At 45.3% G+C, this 16,346-nt stretch overlaps 1 pseudogene; it reads right to left on the reverse strand.

The window, feature by feature from the left end:
• Nucleotides 1–2,856: 2,856 nt before the first annotated feature.
• On the reverse strand, nt 2,857–11,149 carry LOC132476195 (TRAF3-interacting JNK-activating modulator-like; annotated as a pseudogene).
• Nucleotides 11,150–16,346: the final 5,197 nt, after the last annotated feature.

Below are 16,346 nucleotides of genomic sequence, written 5' to 3' on the forward strand. Positions count from 1 at the left end.
CTGCTGAAAAAGAGACAAATATCCTGGCCTGGCCTTCATGGAGATTATATTTTATTGATTCTGATAATAGATTATTGTTGAAAAGGGCCTCCTATAAATTATAACCATGCAAAGGCAGCAAGATAATTTTTTTTCTTTATGTATGTGTTTCTCATTCCTACTCACTTCTCTCAGGGGAAGAGAAAACCACAAAGAACAAAAATGTCAAATCTCAGCTATTCATTTTCAAAATATTTTTTTCCAAATTCCAATGGAGGCAATAGGTTAACTGTTAAGATTTGTAAGGCTCAAAAAGCTAGATTTTTACAAAGTGTAGCCAAATTTTATTCCATAAATAATAGCTTTGGAAAGAATATGTGATGATGCAAAGTTGGAAAAAGCTGGGTTTTCTTCTGTAAATAACTTCACCATGTTGGGAGAAGAGGCAGAGAAGAAATCAAAGTAATAAAACATGGGGTGAGTTTTTCTGATATGGGACTCTAGTGCTTTAAAATAGACTAGATAATCCTAGGGATAATCTGAGGTAGAACAGACCAATGCCTCATTTCCAATCTGGTACCCTGGAAGAAAACGGTGTATTTCCTTTGAGGTCTTGAGAGGTTTTTCTTCTGCTTTGTTTTGGTTTTGGTTCATTTTGTAATCAACCTTATTAAGGTATCATTTACATACAATAAAATGCAGACATTTTTAATCAACGGTTCAGTGACTTTTAATTAATGTATACATTTGTATAACTACCACCCCCATAAAGATCGATAACAATTCTAAAACCCTAGAAAGTTTCCTCCTAGGCTTTTGCAAAAGTATCCCCATTTCCCAACCCAAGGCAACCACAGATCTGTTTTTTATCATTAGAGATGAATTTTGCCCAGTTTAGAATTTCATGTAAGTTGAATAATACAGTAGGTGCCCTTTTGATCTGGCTTCACTTGCTCAGCATATGGTTTTTGAGAGTCATTCATGTTGGGATGTTTTAAACCAGGACTTTAGCCTGGGTGGCGTTGTTGTCTGAAGGCACCTATAGATACATCTGAGTCTCTGGCATTGTCACTGTCTGTTCTTGGCTTAGTATTTTCAACTTTACTAAGAAGCACAAGGTTGAAGTAAGGAAGACCATTGTCAGTATAATGGAGGTGAAGTGGGTTCTGTTATATAATATTCTCAGCATAAACTGACCTGCTTGGAATCATCGTGTTGATAATCGACAAAGATACTCTTCCTCCAAAAACTTTGATACTATAAAACTTCTAAAGGACGCTGTCCTAGGACTCTTTTAGTTTTCATTTTTTGGGAAATATTTCCGGAAAATTCAGATGCTCACAACCTGAAAGAAGCAGTTATTCACCTGAAGGCTAGCTCTGCTAAAGTTGAGTTGTCCGACCTTTACATGCTGATAGAACCCAAGTAGCCTTGCAAAACAATGCTCTCTTATTGGACATGAGCATATAGATTAAGTTGGACGTGTATATGCAATAGAGTGAAAAAAACAAAGAATCTTTGAGTTTCCCTTGCTGGGTTTTTTTTTATTTTTTCACTTAAGTTTCTATAGCATATGCTAATAGTTTAGGGTAACCTCAGGTTAGTTTTAGGTACACTCTTCATGTAAATGTTGAAGTACTCCACATCCACCTTTTTTCTACCTTCCTTCCTCCATCTTTCCTTTCTAACTTCTTATAATCCATTATACTTAATCCTGCATTTGTTGAGGTGGCAAGTACTGTAGGAAAATTGAAAGCAGTGTGAAATTTTGCTGTTCAGAATGCATGTTGACCAAATTCTGTATTGAGAAAAGGTCTGAATTTACCCACAGTAACCCTTTCTCAGCGTCTCTGAATAAAGGCCATAGAAACTGGGCTATATATAATATCCTGACAGGTATGTAGAATTCATAGCAATTGCCCTCAAAGAGCTTACCTAGCGTAGAAGCATACGAATGTATTTAATGATTGCTTTATTGGCAGCAGTGCCAACATACACAGTCTGTTTTGTTTTATATCATTATCATTACCAGCACTGTATACATTGCTAATGGTGTGGTTTCTATGGCTTGTGAATTTCATGGCCAAATAATATGTAATTTATTGCACACTTTATTGTAGAAGATGGAGACTCCATAAATTTTCGTGTGCTCTTTGCCCCTTTGGAATGTATTACACTGAGATCAGGCAAAGTAATAAATTTATTTCAAATGTGCGTGATAGCTAAACATCAATTAGGACTGATGGGCAATATTTCACCTTCCAGCAACATAACAGTTTTTAAAGACTAAGCCATTGAACATGGAGTTCCTGAACATGGGACTCAGTTCACTGGGATCCCTTCTTAGAAAAATAAAGGAAAACTTGAATTGGATATGTGTGGCTTATTCGAATAGTAACTAATCAGCTACATCTTTGTTAACTTAATTTGTCACAATCGTTTGGTATTTTATTAACTCTCTTCCCCTTCTTCCCGACTCTCACGAGAATGGATCATGAGTATCTTAAAACATACTAAGTCGTCTTCCATCCCTGTTAATCTAACTACAAAAGCACACTTTCCTTATCCAATGTAACTTACTGTCTTTTAGAGTAGCTGTGGTTTTAATTCTCTACAAAATTAAAACCAGCAAAGAGAAACATTTTCAAGGAGCCAGCACATTGTAGAGCTTTAGGAAGAAGACTTTAGAATTAAGGGCAACTATATCATTTTATAGTTAAAGCACCTGAGGCCTAATGTAGGACGGTAACCATCGAGGTCAGGGAAAGGGGTTGAAGATCAGGTTTCAAGCTGAGAAAGAGTCTACAGGGACTCAATCTGAGCAGGTCAAAAACTGAAATGAGACCACGAATGTTCTGGGAAGGCTGGCATCTGGCCTCAAGTGTGGGATTCAGACAGGGAGTGGGCCCGGGGGGAACTGAGCTTCTGCAGGAGGCAGAGAAGTCCACCTCATCTCCGGAAAGTGCCACTGACATCAGGGAGTTGAGGGGAAAGAGCAGTGAATTCCAGTCCACCTGAGAAAGCAGGCCAATCTGATTAACTCTGAATTTAGGCTTATTTCAGATAGTTCTTGAGAAGCAACTTGGACAAGAGCAGGTCCCACACAGCCTCTTTAAATCCATGCCCAGTATTTTCTGGTGGAGCTGCTTAAACCCTCCAAGTGACTACAGTATTTTAATTTCACTCTATATTTAATTCTGACAGTTCTATGATTGATTATTTAATGGGCAAATAAGTAGGGTCACAAAAGAGTGTGAATGTATTTTACAGGATGAGGATGGGCAGAGTGGAACAGTCTGGAATAGGACACCAATAAAAAGGGATCTTGGTAAATAAGAACGTCTATTAGAAATGGAGAGGAATTCTCAAGGAAATTAGTGCCTGACACCACGCCCTTCTCTCTGCATGTTTAGAAGCTAGTTTCTAATTTTATTTTCATAGGAGATGTCCCTGTGATGAATTCTCTTTTACCTCCACACTACTTATCACATGGAAATATTGTGAAGTTTGTCTGAGAGAAACTATTAGAATTTGTCTTGGAAGCAGCTATAAACATTTCCTGGAACAATCTAAGGGAAAGTATGAAGGGTGATTTTTTTCCATAAATTAAATCAACTTTAAAAGGCGCATTTGGAGAGTCAGAGAGTACTAATATTGTTAGAAAGAAAGGTTGAAAAGCTGGTTAAATCTAATTTTTAAAAAATCCATATGTACCACATTGTAAAAAAGAGAAGGAAGATGGCATTCATGATTACTGCGCTGGCAGGGTAGGGGGCAGTTGCATGCTGGGGGTGGCTCTCGTACTGGCTCTTCCACTCTTCACACTTCTGCTCGGCCAGAGCCAGGGACCGCTGAGGGAGATCAGAGGAGAGGGTGGTGCCTTGGGGGTTCCAGGGAGTTGTGCAGCTGGCTCCCTTGCCACCCAGACTGCCCCAGGGTTCCCAGCCCCAAGGATTATGGAGCATCCCCACACCTGTGTGCTCTGCAGTTGCTGTTCTGCACGCATTTTCTCCTCCAGCACTTTCTGCAGTGTCTCCTTGGCCTTCTGCTCATAGCTGTTTTTCTGGTCTTGCATCTGTAATAGCAACTTATTCATTCCCCAAGAAGTGTATTTCTGTAAATTTGAGGCAATTCAACAAATACACATTGACCTACTGTGTGCTAAAGCCTGAGCAGGGATACAGAAATGAAAAGAAATTGGTCCTTGCCCACAGGGCAGAGATGTCAGTAATCTGGTGGACCTTCTTCCAGGCTGGAGGCAGGCAGGGAGAGAGAGTCCCTCAGGTGATGTGAGAGGTGAGTGGGGATAAAAAACTGCCCTGGGCATGCTGGGCATTCTCCCCTAGGCCTTCCACAGGCATTTGAAATCCGACATTTCCAAAGGGAAATCATCTTTCTAAACCTGCTCCTATCTCAGTGGCCAGCATCACCACCCACCCAGTCTCCCAAACCCTAAACCAGGGCATCATCCTTGATTTCTCTCTCTCACCTTCTTCAAGGAATCAGTTCATCATCAAGCTTTGTCAAGTCAACGTCTGTAACAGCTCATGACCTGTATCCTCTATCCCCACTGCCTCCTCCGTAGTTCAGACCCTAGTAACACTATTATATGGATTATATAGAGACTATGTATTATCTTCATGCCTTGCCTCCCTTCAAACCCTTTTCAGTCCTGCAGCTAGAGGGTTCTTTCTAAAACTTAAATCTGATCCCAGCACAACCTGCTTAAATCTCTCACTGGTTCTCAGTGTTGTAAGAATCAGGTCCAAACTCCTTGGCATGGTTCCTACTTACAAGCCCAGACTTTCATCTCATGCTGCCTCCACGCAAGCTGAACTGCTTGTAGGTCCCCTAAGCACTGTGTTTTTCAGCCTCTGCCTTTGCCCATAAAGCTTCTTCTGCTTAGAGTATCGTGACCCACACTTTTCACCTGGTTAACTTCTACCCATGTTCAAGATTCAGCCCTAGAATCATAAATTCTGATAAACTTGGCCAACCATACCTACCCCCCAACTCTTTATGGATTAGGCAGTTTTACTGGTGTTCACATAGTATCTATATTTCTAATCTATTGACTCATCTGTCTCCTTTAAGGGATTGTAAACTCCTTTGAGGCAGGGAGCATTTTTTTAAAAATAAAATTATTTTTGTAGGCTTGGGGATCTGAACAATATTCAGTAAAGTCAAGTTTTAAAAATTAATACATTTGTATTTTTAGAATTTCTCCTGGCTTCAAGGTCAAAAAGAAAAAGACACAAGAGCAGCTTTGCAAATTCACTGGGGGTCTTGCCTTTCCAGTGCTTTTCATTTTTATGCCCTGTGATTTTGGGGAAAGCAGGAGCCTTTTACTGTCGATTCTGGGTTACGCAACTGGGTAAGAGATAGTGTAGATAATGCAAATTTAGAGTTCAATATCAAATCATTTCCATTTAGCTTTGGAGTCATCTGAAAATTTGGATTTAAATGTTGAGTGGGTCTTATGTTCTTGGAATTGTCATTAGAAACCAGATACAGGAGTTACTGGTTGAGATCATACATGGTTATGTCCAGGTTATTGGACTTAACCATGCTGGTCACTGACCAGCTTTATCCCCCATTGAAAACGAGTAGACTGGCATTCTGGATTATATGTCAGTCTCTTATGAGCTTGGTTGGCATTACTGAAAAAATGAAAGTTGTGGATCCGCAAACCCATAGACTATATAGACTATGCTCCCCTGCAGAATTCTAACTACATGGCCACCTTATCTTCCTAACATCAAGTGGGAGCAGTCTGGCCGGTCCATCTCGTTCTCTTGACTTATCTCCCCGCCTGTCAGAAATCTATCACTTCTCGAGTGTGAAAACTGACTTTTTTCTATCTCATATAATCCAAGATCAGGCCAATCAAGAGATTGTACTGGTAAACTCCTATTCAATCCTTCCAGACCCCGCTAAAGTGGTCCCTTTCCTTTGGAGTCTACCCTATACCACCTCAGGCAGAAGAATTGCTCCCTTCTCTTTTCTCTGTGTCACTTTGCAGAAAGTGCTGTTACAGATTTAGCACACTGCACTAGAGTTATTTATGACCTGTCTCTCTCTTCCTGGCTGCTATTGGCACTCCTAAAGACAAAGGACCCTACCTCTGTCCCTGGAGCACCCAAGCCAGCACATAGTTGGAACTTATCAGATGTCTGTTGAATAAACAAGTGAGACAACTCAGTTTAGTTCAGCACCGGAAACCACCTGGCATGCACAGCTGTGTGTCTCAGGCTCCTACTCAGCTATGAAAACAACTTCCTTAACCAGCAGGAGCCCTGAACATAAACACCTAAATCCGGATACAGTGACCGACATGAAGAGGGAGGGCTGAGCCTAGGAGTCTCTTTGACATCACTGCAAACTTCTTAGTTTTGTCCCACGTCCTCCCATCCCATCTCTCTATCTAAGCACAGCCATCTACGTGGTAAGGTCAGATGTTCACGGAGGCTGGGAGGTTGGGTGTTCTCTCTGTGCACCCAGGGCTTTCTGCTCCAGTGGCATCAAACTGCTTATACTCCCTGAACATTAAAGTCTAGGGGTTTCAATGTGGGGTCCAAGGACCCCTGGGAATCCAGGATCTGCAAGGTCTTCCCTTTTCCAACTACATTTCTGTGTGAGGCTGGATTTTCCTCATATGCTTCAACCAAAACAATGTATTAACAACAGACTGAATGCAGACGCAAATATGAGAATCTAGCTGTCTTCCGTTCAGACATTAAAAAGATTTGCCAGCTTGGTGCTTTGCGACCACCTAGAGGAGTGGGATAAGGAGGGAGGGAGGAAGGCGCAAGAGGGAGGGGATATGGGGATATATGTATGCATATAGCTGATTCACTTTGTTATACATCAGAAAATAATACAACACTGTAATTATACTCCAATAAAGATGTTAAAAAAACCCAAAAAACAAAACCAAACAAAAATTTGAAAAAGCATAAAACAATGCCACTCCTCTCACTATTTTTAAAAAAAATACTTATTTTTCACAAAAATATATAATTTAGGTTCACATGTAATCTATTTACTATTGTTATTTTAAAATTAATACATATTTTAAGATTCCTGTTTTCATTTCAAAGTGGTAAATATAAAAAGTTCTTTGAATTTTAATAATTTTTTTTAAAGAGTATAAAGGGGTCCTGAGATTAAAAAGCTGGAGACCCACTGCATTAGCCTATATCATGCCTCTGGTTCTTTGCCTATGCTGTATCCCCTGCCCAGAATATAGTTCCTGTCTCCACATTTGCCTGGAAAATACTAATATAACTATAAATATTGCCCTAGTTCTCCTCTTCTGTGAAGTCATTCATTCCTCCTTGTATTCTACTATATCCTGAAAACATTTATTTCTCACATCTCTGCGTTGTTTAGGCATCTGTCTCCCCGACAAAACCGCAAGCTCTCTAGCATCAGGAACCCTGTCTAATTAATCTCATTTTCAGTGCTCAGTGTAGAGACCATGACTTACGAATATTTGTTGAATGAATGGACTAAAATCAGGAGGTCTGAATTTTAGTTCCAGTTCTGCCTCTGACTAGCAGTGTGACTGTGGACTAGTCACCTGACCTCCCTGACACTCAGTTTCCTCATTGGCAAAATGAGAAAATTAGCTAATCTCCAAGGTCCCTTCCCGCTTTGACATTCACGTCTGGGCTGACTAGTAGGTGTAGGATGACTTGGAATAAATATTGGTGTGAATCCCATATGAAAATAGTTGCATTTATCACAGTCAGTAATATTAACTGAATTGGGACCGTCCTTTCTTTCTTCCAACAACTTAAAGAATGGAAACTCTTGCCTCTTTTGGTTCTGGGTCTTCCATGGGTGTGTCCTCAGCTGACCACCCTGGATTGAGCCAAGCTTTCCCATATATTTACTGTGACATGTTTGACCTCTAGGTCTTAGCATCATCCCCCACCTTCGGCCTCTTCAGTAGCGAAAAAGCCCCTTCTCTTGCTGGGATGGTATGGAAAGAAGAATGAGATAGGCACACATAGAAGTCCATGACTTTGTTCAAGCAAAGATTTCCCTTACCTTCCAAGAGCTGTCAGAGGCCTGAATCAGGGCACACAGTAGGTCTTGGAGAATCATCATTTTCTGTTTTAGAACCAGCTCACTCTGTAGGGCCTCCTGGGGGGCAAAATGCAAGAGGGTAAGATTAAGTTGGAGGAGAAGGGAGCAGATGGATGGAGGAGCTGAGGGGAGAATTCACATGTTACTTACTTTGAGGTACTCAGAAAGCTGGATGATTTTCTAGAGAGAAAGAAAAAGGGTATTTAAGAAGATTGTAGGTTCCCTGAAATCCTAGAACATGGAACCCGAGCCAGGATTGGCTTGTGCTGAGTCAACTTTCTTCCTTGGCTCAGGGTCCTTCCAGGCCCCCATGTCTACGCTCATCCAGGAAGAGGGTACCCCTCCATCCCAGCTGAGTTTACCGTGGGATTCCAGAATGTCAGAACTTGGAGGAGCTTAGATGCCACCTGACTCAACACCTTCACCATGAGGATTTTCTTACTGTGTCTAGAACTGCAGCTCCATAACTGGAAGAGAAGAAAAAAACAAAGAACAAAAATGACAATGGATCAAAGAAGTAAGAGTGTCAGGAGGCAGAGTATTGATTCCTTCTCTGATCTCTTCTGAAGAGCCAATGAGGAAGTGGGGGGAAGGCCTTCCTTTTTCTTAATTAAGGTGGACGTGGAAGTTCCTTGCGCTCCTCTCCACATTCTGGGGGAGGGTTCAGGTAAAAGCTTAGAAGAGAGGAATGGATGGGCTGTGAAGGAGTTGGGGTCAGGAACATGAAAGGTACTCACTTGGTTTGCTGACTGGTGTCATTCTTAATTGTTGGCTGTGTTTCTTCTGCCTTTGTCTGAGTGCCTGAGGGATAGGGATAGGGTGATTCAGAGCCCATGGGAGAGGCAGTGAGGGAAGTGGGGAGGGATAGGGACTCTCCACCGCCAGCGAGTGGAAATGCCTCGGCCCAGTGAGTGAGGAAGGCCCTGCTCTTACCACGGTGGTGTTTGGGTGGCTTCTTGATGAGAGAGTCCTGTGGTGGAAGGCCCCCAGCCTGGGAGGGGAGGTGGTCAGCCGGATCCCTCCAGGCGCCTGACGGAGGATGGTGTTGGGTTGCAAAGACCTCGGAGCTGGTCCCTGACACCTGGAAAGCAAGTGGGGGATGCTGAGAGTCTAGATAGAGCCTCTTAGAACAGGATTCTCCAGCTGACTGCAGAAAGATGAGCCAGTGATCGTTTCGGGTCCAGAAAACCAAAGGAACCCATTCAAGCCTTCAGAGCTACAAGGTTATCCCTGCTCCTGCCCTTTCTTGTCCTGGCTGGTGGGATCGGTCCTCCTCAGTTCAGGCAAATGGGGAGCTGGGCTTGTCTCCAATTACTCTCTCTAGAGTCCCTGATCCCGGAAAGAGAACCGGTCTGAGGTGGGAGTGAGGGGATCTGGGATCAGGTCCTGCCTTTTCTTGGTCTCAGTCTCCTGGCTGTATAATGAGGAGCTTGGAGTAGATCGTGTCCAAGGTGCCGTCCTATTCTAGAGGTGGTTTCCTTCCTCTTATTAACAGTTGGACTATTGTTGAGGTTTTGTGTGAAGAGAAGGTAAGTTAGGCAGCTGTAGGGAGGAATGTAGCAGTAGTTGTCACAATTTTGCCTGCTATTTTTATATTTTCTTCTTACAAACTAAAAAATTTTATGTTTGTAACATAACACTAAAAGGCTAGGAAATGCCTGTGGCAGCTAATCATGCAGACTAACTCAATCTCAAGAAACCTTAAATAACTGATAGGCTCAGGAAGAGTTCTTTAGGTAACTGTGTTTTCTGTTCTTTTTCTCCTTAAAATTATTTTTTCAACGAAAGCACATAGAAACCTTCTTGCCTTAGAAAGTACACAGTTGGTTTTATTTTACAGCTGGGCTCAAGGATCATTTTTCTGAACAGCACCTCCTGTTGTGGATAACATATGCACTGGTTCAGAAGGCCCAACAGAGCACCTATTCTGGGGACAGTACAATACCAGTTACTCCCAGCGAATCCGGAGGACCCATCCCTGCTGTCCACATGCTCACAACGTGGATAGGAAGACACAGATGGTTTGCTGGCTGAGCTCATTTCAACATACCCTGGGTTTTGCCAGCACTGCTCCTTCCCAGGGCAGACTAATGGGCCCTCTAAAAGTTACACGATCTTAGAGGATTTATAACCTCATAAAAACCACAGAGAGCAGAGGTGGCCTGGAGAAGCTAGGGAAGCTAGGGCTTCCTGGGCCAGATGCGGCCTTAGGTGAACAATATTGGAATTGGGATGGCCCGAGAGAAAGAGAGAAGGTGGACGATGCAGCAGCCTTACAGAAGAATAGAGATGAGAAGTGTGTGTGTGTGTGTGTGTGTGTGTGAGTGTGTGTGTGAGTGTGTGTGTGAGAGAGATTTGAGGGAGACGTTAAGAAGATTGGTCTGTGTCCCTGGCCTACAGTAAGCATTCATTGAATGTTTGTTGAATGACGGATGAATGAATGCTGTAGAAGATACGTCAAGATAGACTGAATTTGAACTAATACTAGGAATTAGCTATGGAATTGTTTTTAAATGATTCTTTTTTCTCCTAAAAGGCAAGTGCAAAACAAAAAAATAGCTAAACAAAAAAACCCCCCAAAACACAACAACAAAAATATCTGTTGAGTAAGTGGCTAAGGGAGACTTTATGATGACTGAGGAAGGAGGGACTTCATTTAAATCACTTCTTAGTGACCTTGAGCCCACCCACCTGCCTTGGTGCTGCACCACATCCCCTCCAGAGAAGTGTGTCCCTCGACATAGCCCACCTGCTGTCTGGGGGAAGAAATCCTGTTGGCCCAAGACAAGGGCTCTTTGAGGTCAGTCGCCTGGCCTGGCTCCCTGGCCTGCGGGCTCTGTGCCTTGCCTTTCTCTTCCACCTTTAGGTTCCTCTGCCTGAAAAACTGCTGTTGTCATGCCCTCTGGAGCTGTTCCCTCTGCTGGGTTCTCAGCGCCTTCCCCACCTGGCGGCAAGTGGTCACATTGGGGCGGCAGCGGCGGCTCTCACGGGTCTCCTGCCAGCGCTCGCACTTGGCCTCGTAGCTCTCAGCCCACCAGGCCAAGCCAGAGTCAGGCCTAGGGTCTGGGTTGATCATGATGACCTCGTGAGCATCTGTTGTGCTTGGCTTCCAGTTCCTGGAATAGCTGCCCGGATCTGCCAAGTGCCAAGAGGGAGGCGAAGAGGAGGGGTCAGGAGATGGGCTGAAAAATGGCCATCTCCCTGGACGAGGGGGCAGAAATACCACAGCGTCCCATATGTGTGGGTTGACAATTGAAGAGGGGATGATGTCATGTGGGAACTCAGGACTTCTGGATTCAGCCTCTAGACTAATTTCTGCTCTTCTCTGGCCTGCATCTCCCCTTCTGCAAAGTGGCGAGATTCCTCTGGCTGCCACTTCTTCCTTGACCAAACGTCTCACCCTGCCTCTAAGTTAGGGGAACGTGAGAAATAATTGATAAAAATCACTAAAAGCTTCTAGCCTTCTGGAGGGCAGATGGGGCTGTGTTCCTTTTCCAGGGACTTCTAAAGAACCAGTTAAACTGGCTCCCTGATCCCCAATCTAAAAGGAAAGCCAGAATCTTTACTGCTCTCTTGGCCCAGTTGTTACTAACATAGGTGAGTAACTTTTCTCAAGGCCTGGAGGGATAGCCAAACCCCTCGAGGTGCTACCAGTCCTATGGCCAGCACTCACTGTCCTCTGCTTAGCCTTTAGCAGCTATCTTGCCAGCCTGGTCCGGGGCATGGTTCGGGAGGGACACCCCACGCTATTGCCTACAGTCATGGAGTCCTGACCTTGGTCCCTTGGCACTCCACTCCTGGCCCAGGACTGGGCTCTGACTCTGAGGTACAGGACCACCCAGATCCATACTGGCTGAGTACTTGCCACTTGCCCATGACTGACCAAAACTCATTTCAGAGCTTTCAGCTCAGTATCTCTTCAAGTGGCAGGTTCCATTTTTTTAGAATCACCTCCCTGTTAGGGCTAAGTATGGTGCCAAGTCCGCTTTCCTTAGCCCAGACACAGATTGTGCCATCGAAACCAGCAACGATGTGGATTATACCTAAATAAGGCTATTGCCAAGAAAAAGGGAACCAAAGCAAGCAAACAAAAAGAGTAACCAAAGGTCCCCAGGGAACCAGGCTTGGAGTAGAGGCCACACTTGCTGCCCCTCTACATGGCCTTACCTGCTACTCACATAAGCCCACCCTCACCCCTTCTGCCTTCTCTGTGCCCTTCTCTCTCTTTCCTACTCTCCCTCACCTACCTTCTGCAAATTTATTCATTCTCCTAGAACCCTCTGGTAGCTTGGCTGAGTTGGGGCTGGACATGGCTAAGCTGGATTCTGAACACTGGAAATTCTGGTCCCTGGGGTCAGCCCAGAGACTGATGAAGGGAGGGGGACTTCCCCTTACAGCTGCCGCCTCTCTCTGTCCCACAGCCTCACTACCCACCGCCCTGGGAATCTAGCTCCCGGGGAGGTCAGTGAAGGGATTTCTCAGCTTCACCAACCAGGAGGCATTTGCTGGCTCTGGCCCCTCGGGTTTATTTATAGTCAAACAGACCCAACAGGTAGCAGCCTCTCCGCCCTTTCATTGGAGTTCCCTGCTCCTCCTGGATCAGTCCGGAATTCTCTGCAGGATTCTTGCTCTCTTTCTCTCTCTCTGGTCATACGACTCCTTACGGGGTGGGGGTCATGGGTGCAGCCGTATCACACCCCCTGAGAGGGAGTCTTACACAGTCAGACCCTGTTCGCTCTCCAATGCCTGACTCTCCAGGCTTGGAGGGGCATCTTCTGGTCTTGGGCAGTGCTGACCCCAAGCAGAACTGTTAAGTTGTCAATGCTTGTCTGCTCGTCTCATCCCTGGGTGCTTCTCCCCTCTCTTTAGGCTTTTCTCCTCACTCCTACTCTGTAGGGCCCCTCACTTCTCACCTGCCACTTTCTTCGTTTAAAAACTTAGGAAAGGATCTGAGAGGCCGATTCATAATCAATTATGTAGGACTGGGTGTGCAGGTAAACTCCACTTTCAGAATCTATACTTGTGGTGTCCTAAGCCATAGGCCCTAGTTATTCTGCCGTAAATGGGGGAGGCGAGGTGCCCCGACCCTGGACTCAGACTGTGTGGACTCCTGTCCTGGCCCTGTCATCTACTACCCACGTGCTTTGGAACAAGCTATTAACTGTCTCTATGTCTCTGTCTCCTCATTTATAAAGTGGGAACCTACCTCCTAAGGTTATGAGGATTAAAGTGAAAATGCATGTCAAGCATCTGGGACATAGCACACAAGAAATGTTAGCTTTTTATAATAATGATTATTACCACTCATGTCCTACAGATCTTGGATATCGAAGACTCACTGCTATAAGACAAATGTCCCGAGCTAACCTAGCACTCCAGGACCGAGAATGCCTCATCCTCCAATTCCCCCGCCCCCTTTCTCTTTGAAGGGGCACTGTCTACCCCACGGAGGCGATGCTGGTCCCTGGTTGAAATCATATGTACTGTTGCTCTGTTCATCTGACTTCTGGGTGTAGGCTACAGGGAGAAAGGACTACTCTGTGGTCTGGATACAACTGCCATCTCAGGCCTGGCAGAAAGGCAAAGAAGAGAGGACTGCCTGCTTCTCACCTTTAAAATGTGGGGCGCTAGGTCCCCTCCCTGTTTGGTTCCAGGTAATCCCTCAGGCTTCATAGACTAGGCAGATCCCTTGATTGTGGAGAATCCTCCTGCCTCCTGCTGTGAAGAAGAAAGGGCTGTTAGGGAGAGAGAAGTGTGTGGGCTGTGTCTACCCTAGTTCACTGAAACGCATGGCTGCCCTGCTCTGTTTTCTGGGGGGGCAGATGTTAGCCCTTGCTACCCAAGCTCGGAGTTGCAGTGGGAAAGTCTCCTCAGAGATGTGAGTGTTCTCAGGCCCCTAGACTCTCACAGTTGGTAGGATTTGGTGTGGCACACCTGGGTAGAATCATACCCAACTTTCCGGGAGGTCTTGGTTATTCTGATTTGCTTAAACACAAGAAGCCATGTGGACGGCTGACTGACAGAGATGGGCTCTAGAAGAAAATGGAACGGGTCCCCATGTGCTTCAAAGAATGGTCACTGGGCCACTGCCCAGGCAGCCCTTGGTGGCATGACAGGGCCCAGCTGGAGCTCTGGGAAAGGGTGGTATTGGCTGGGGGAGACTGTGCTCACTGCCACAGGGGGAGATCTGGGCGCTGCCCGCACCTGACAGTGCTTTGTTGCTGACTTTCCCGGTCTTTGCTCCTAATTCCCTGCTGTGTGTGTGATAAATGGCCTCCTGCATGGATGAACGGTCTGGACTTCCTAGCCGAGAGCTCTCAGAGTGAGCTAGGAGAGAAGGGCCTGCACCCAAGCTGCTGGGCAGGCAGCTTGGTGCTATGGGGTCCCTGCTGTGAAGGGAGCTGTAAAATGTACCCCCCATCACTGGGGAGCCTGAACCCTTAGTCATGTGACTCACTGCTAATCTAATCTTATGGATGGAGCAGAGAGTGATGGAAGCTGTGCCTCTGGAGACCAACGCGGGACACTTTGCTGTGTACCCAACCCCCAACACTCTAAACTACAACATCCACTCCAGTGTCTCCCCCTTCAGACCAGGGAAGCTGACAGACAGAGCCTCTTCTGCCCCACCCCAGAATCGGAGGTCCCCAACCTGGACACAAAAGCCTCCTCCTCAGTTACCTTGGGTCCCAGGCTCCAACCCAAGCAGCTCAGGAAAGCATCCCAGCTCCTGGGCAGATCTCGGCTCTGGTCTCTAATGGGGCAAGCTCTCAATCCATGGCTCTGGGCCCCCTTAGCATTTCCCTTCTTGGTACTGTCTTTCTTTTTGTACAGCAGCCTTGCTGAAACAGGATACCACAATACTTGCTCACCCCAGTTCCTCTCTATTGCTCTCTGGTGCGATCTGAGGGGCGCCTGAACCCTTGAGGCCTTCAGGGCTGGGCTCAGGAGCTCTTCCCACCAGCGGGCATCCCAGCCACCCTTTCTCTTGCTCTTCGATTGGTCTGAGCTCTCGGTCAGTTTCAAGTCAAAAATCCCTTTTGAGCTTAGACAAGGATGGGTCTCTGGGTCAGAGTCAAACCTTGCAGTTTCTATGAAGGGGAAAAAAAGGCCTTTTTGACCTAGAATAGAGGTTCCAGTGTAGGTTTTCATGTGTATCAGGTAGTTCTCTGTGTAAGGATTTTCTCTTTTCTTACTTTACTTCTTCCCAATCCTGGTGTTGTAAAGGCTTTTTGCTCTTCTAAAGTACTAGTATTTTTTTTTCAGAATTCTGGAATGAGGTCAGCTCTGAATTTCCTCCTTTCTGAAGCAATGGGACGGGGGACAGGGGGTAGGGGAAGGTGAAAAGATGGTGGTTGGGTGGCTGGGAAATCAGGGAGCAATAGCAGGCAGAATCTTATGAAAATATTTCCTAGTCCACTGAACTAGGAAATGTGGGGAAAAACTAAAAGGAACTTATCTGTGTGCATTAAAAAGAAACTATTACAGATGTGATAGTCAGGAAATTTCCAAGAAGTTCAGTACAAGATGGTGGAGAGGGAACCAGATTGGGACAAGTTGACTGAGTAGCTTTGTAACCTTTGTGCAATTCATTTTGTCTGAATGCTCCATTCAGCGTCTGAATGGACGATTTATGTGGCTCCCATGAAGTCTAAGACTTCACATGTGAGGCACGTAATGAGACTTTTCAATAGCTATGATAAGGTAACAATTATTAAGAGGTTGGGGGTATGTCACGACCTTCTCGGGTGCCTACTACTGCCTCCATTCTCTGAGGAGAAGAGAGCAGGAGGAGGCAGGGGGACATGAAGAGGATGGATTCTCAAGCACTGGGACTGAAGGGAAACGACATTCCCTCAGGATGAGAGACAATAGCCCAAGGTCCTGCGCCTGAAGCTTGGCACATGGAGATGGGAATGAGGACAGAGGGGCTGGGGAGACCAAAATGGCAGAGTAAGAGAATGTTATGGGCACAGAAGTATGAGAAGGTTCTGGGAGTTTAGGGCGCTAGAGCATAAGAGAGGACAGGTGACGGTAATAGGAGTTCCTGTGGGCCAACTATTTGGGTTCCACTGAAAGTCAGAAAGAAATGTGTATGAAGATTGAAATCCCTTTTAGGGCTATGCATTCAATGGGATACCACCTCTACTTTAACTGGGGTTTGGAGAGGTTACAAGTGTGAGTTCAAGGTCACACAGGTTTGCCTGGCATCAGAGCCTGAGCTCTTAACACTATGTTCTGAGAATAATACAATTAATAAGGTTGTCATACCT

Source organism: Mesoplodon densirostris, chromosome 2 (genome assembly GCF_025265405.1).
Source record: "Mesoplodon densirostris isolate mMesDen1 chromosome 2, mMesDen1 primary haplotype, whole genome shotgun sequence".
NCBI lineage: Eukaryota > Metazoa > Chordata > Mammalia > Artiodactyla > Ziphiidae > Mesoplodon > Mesoplodon densirostris.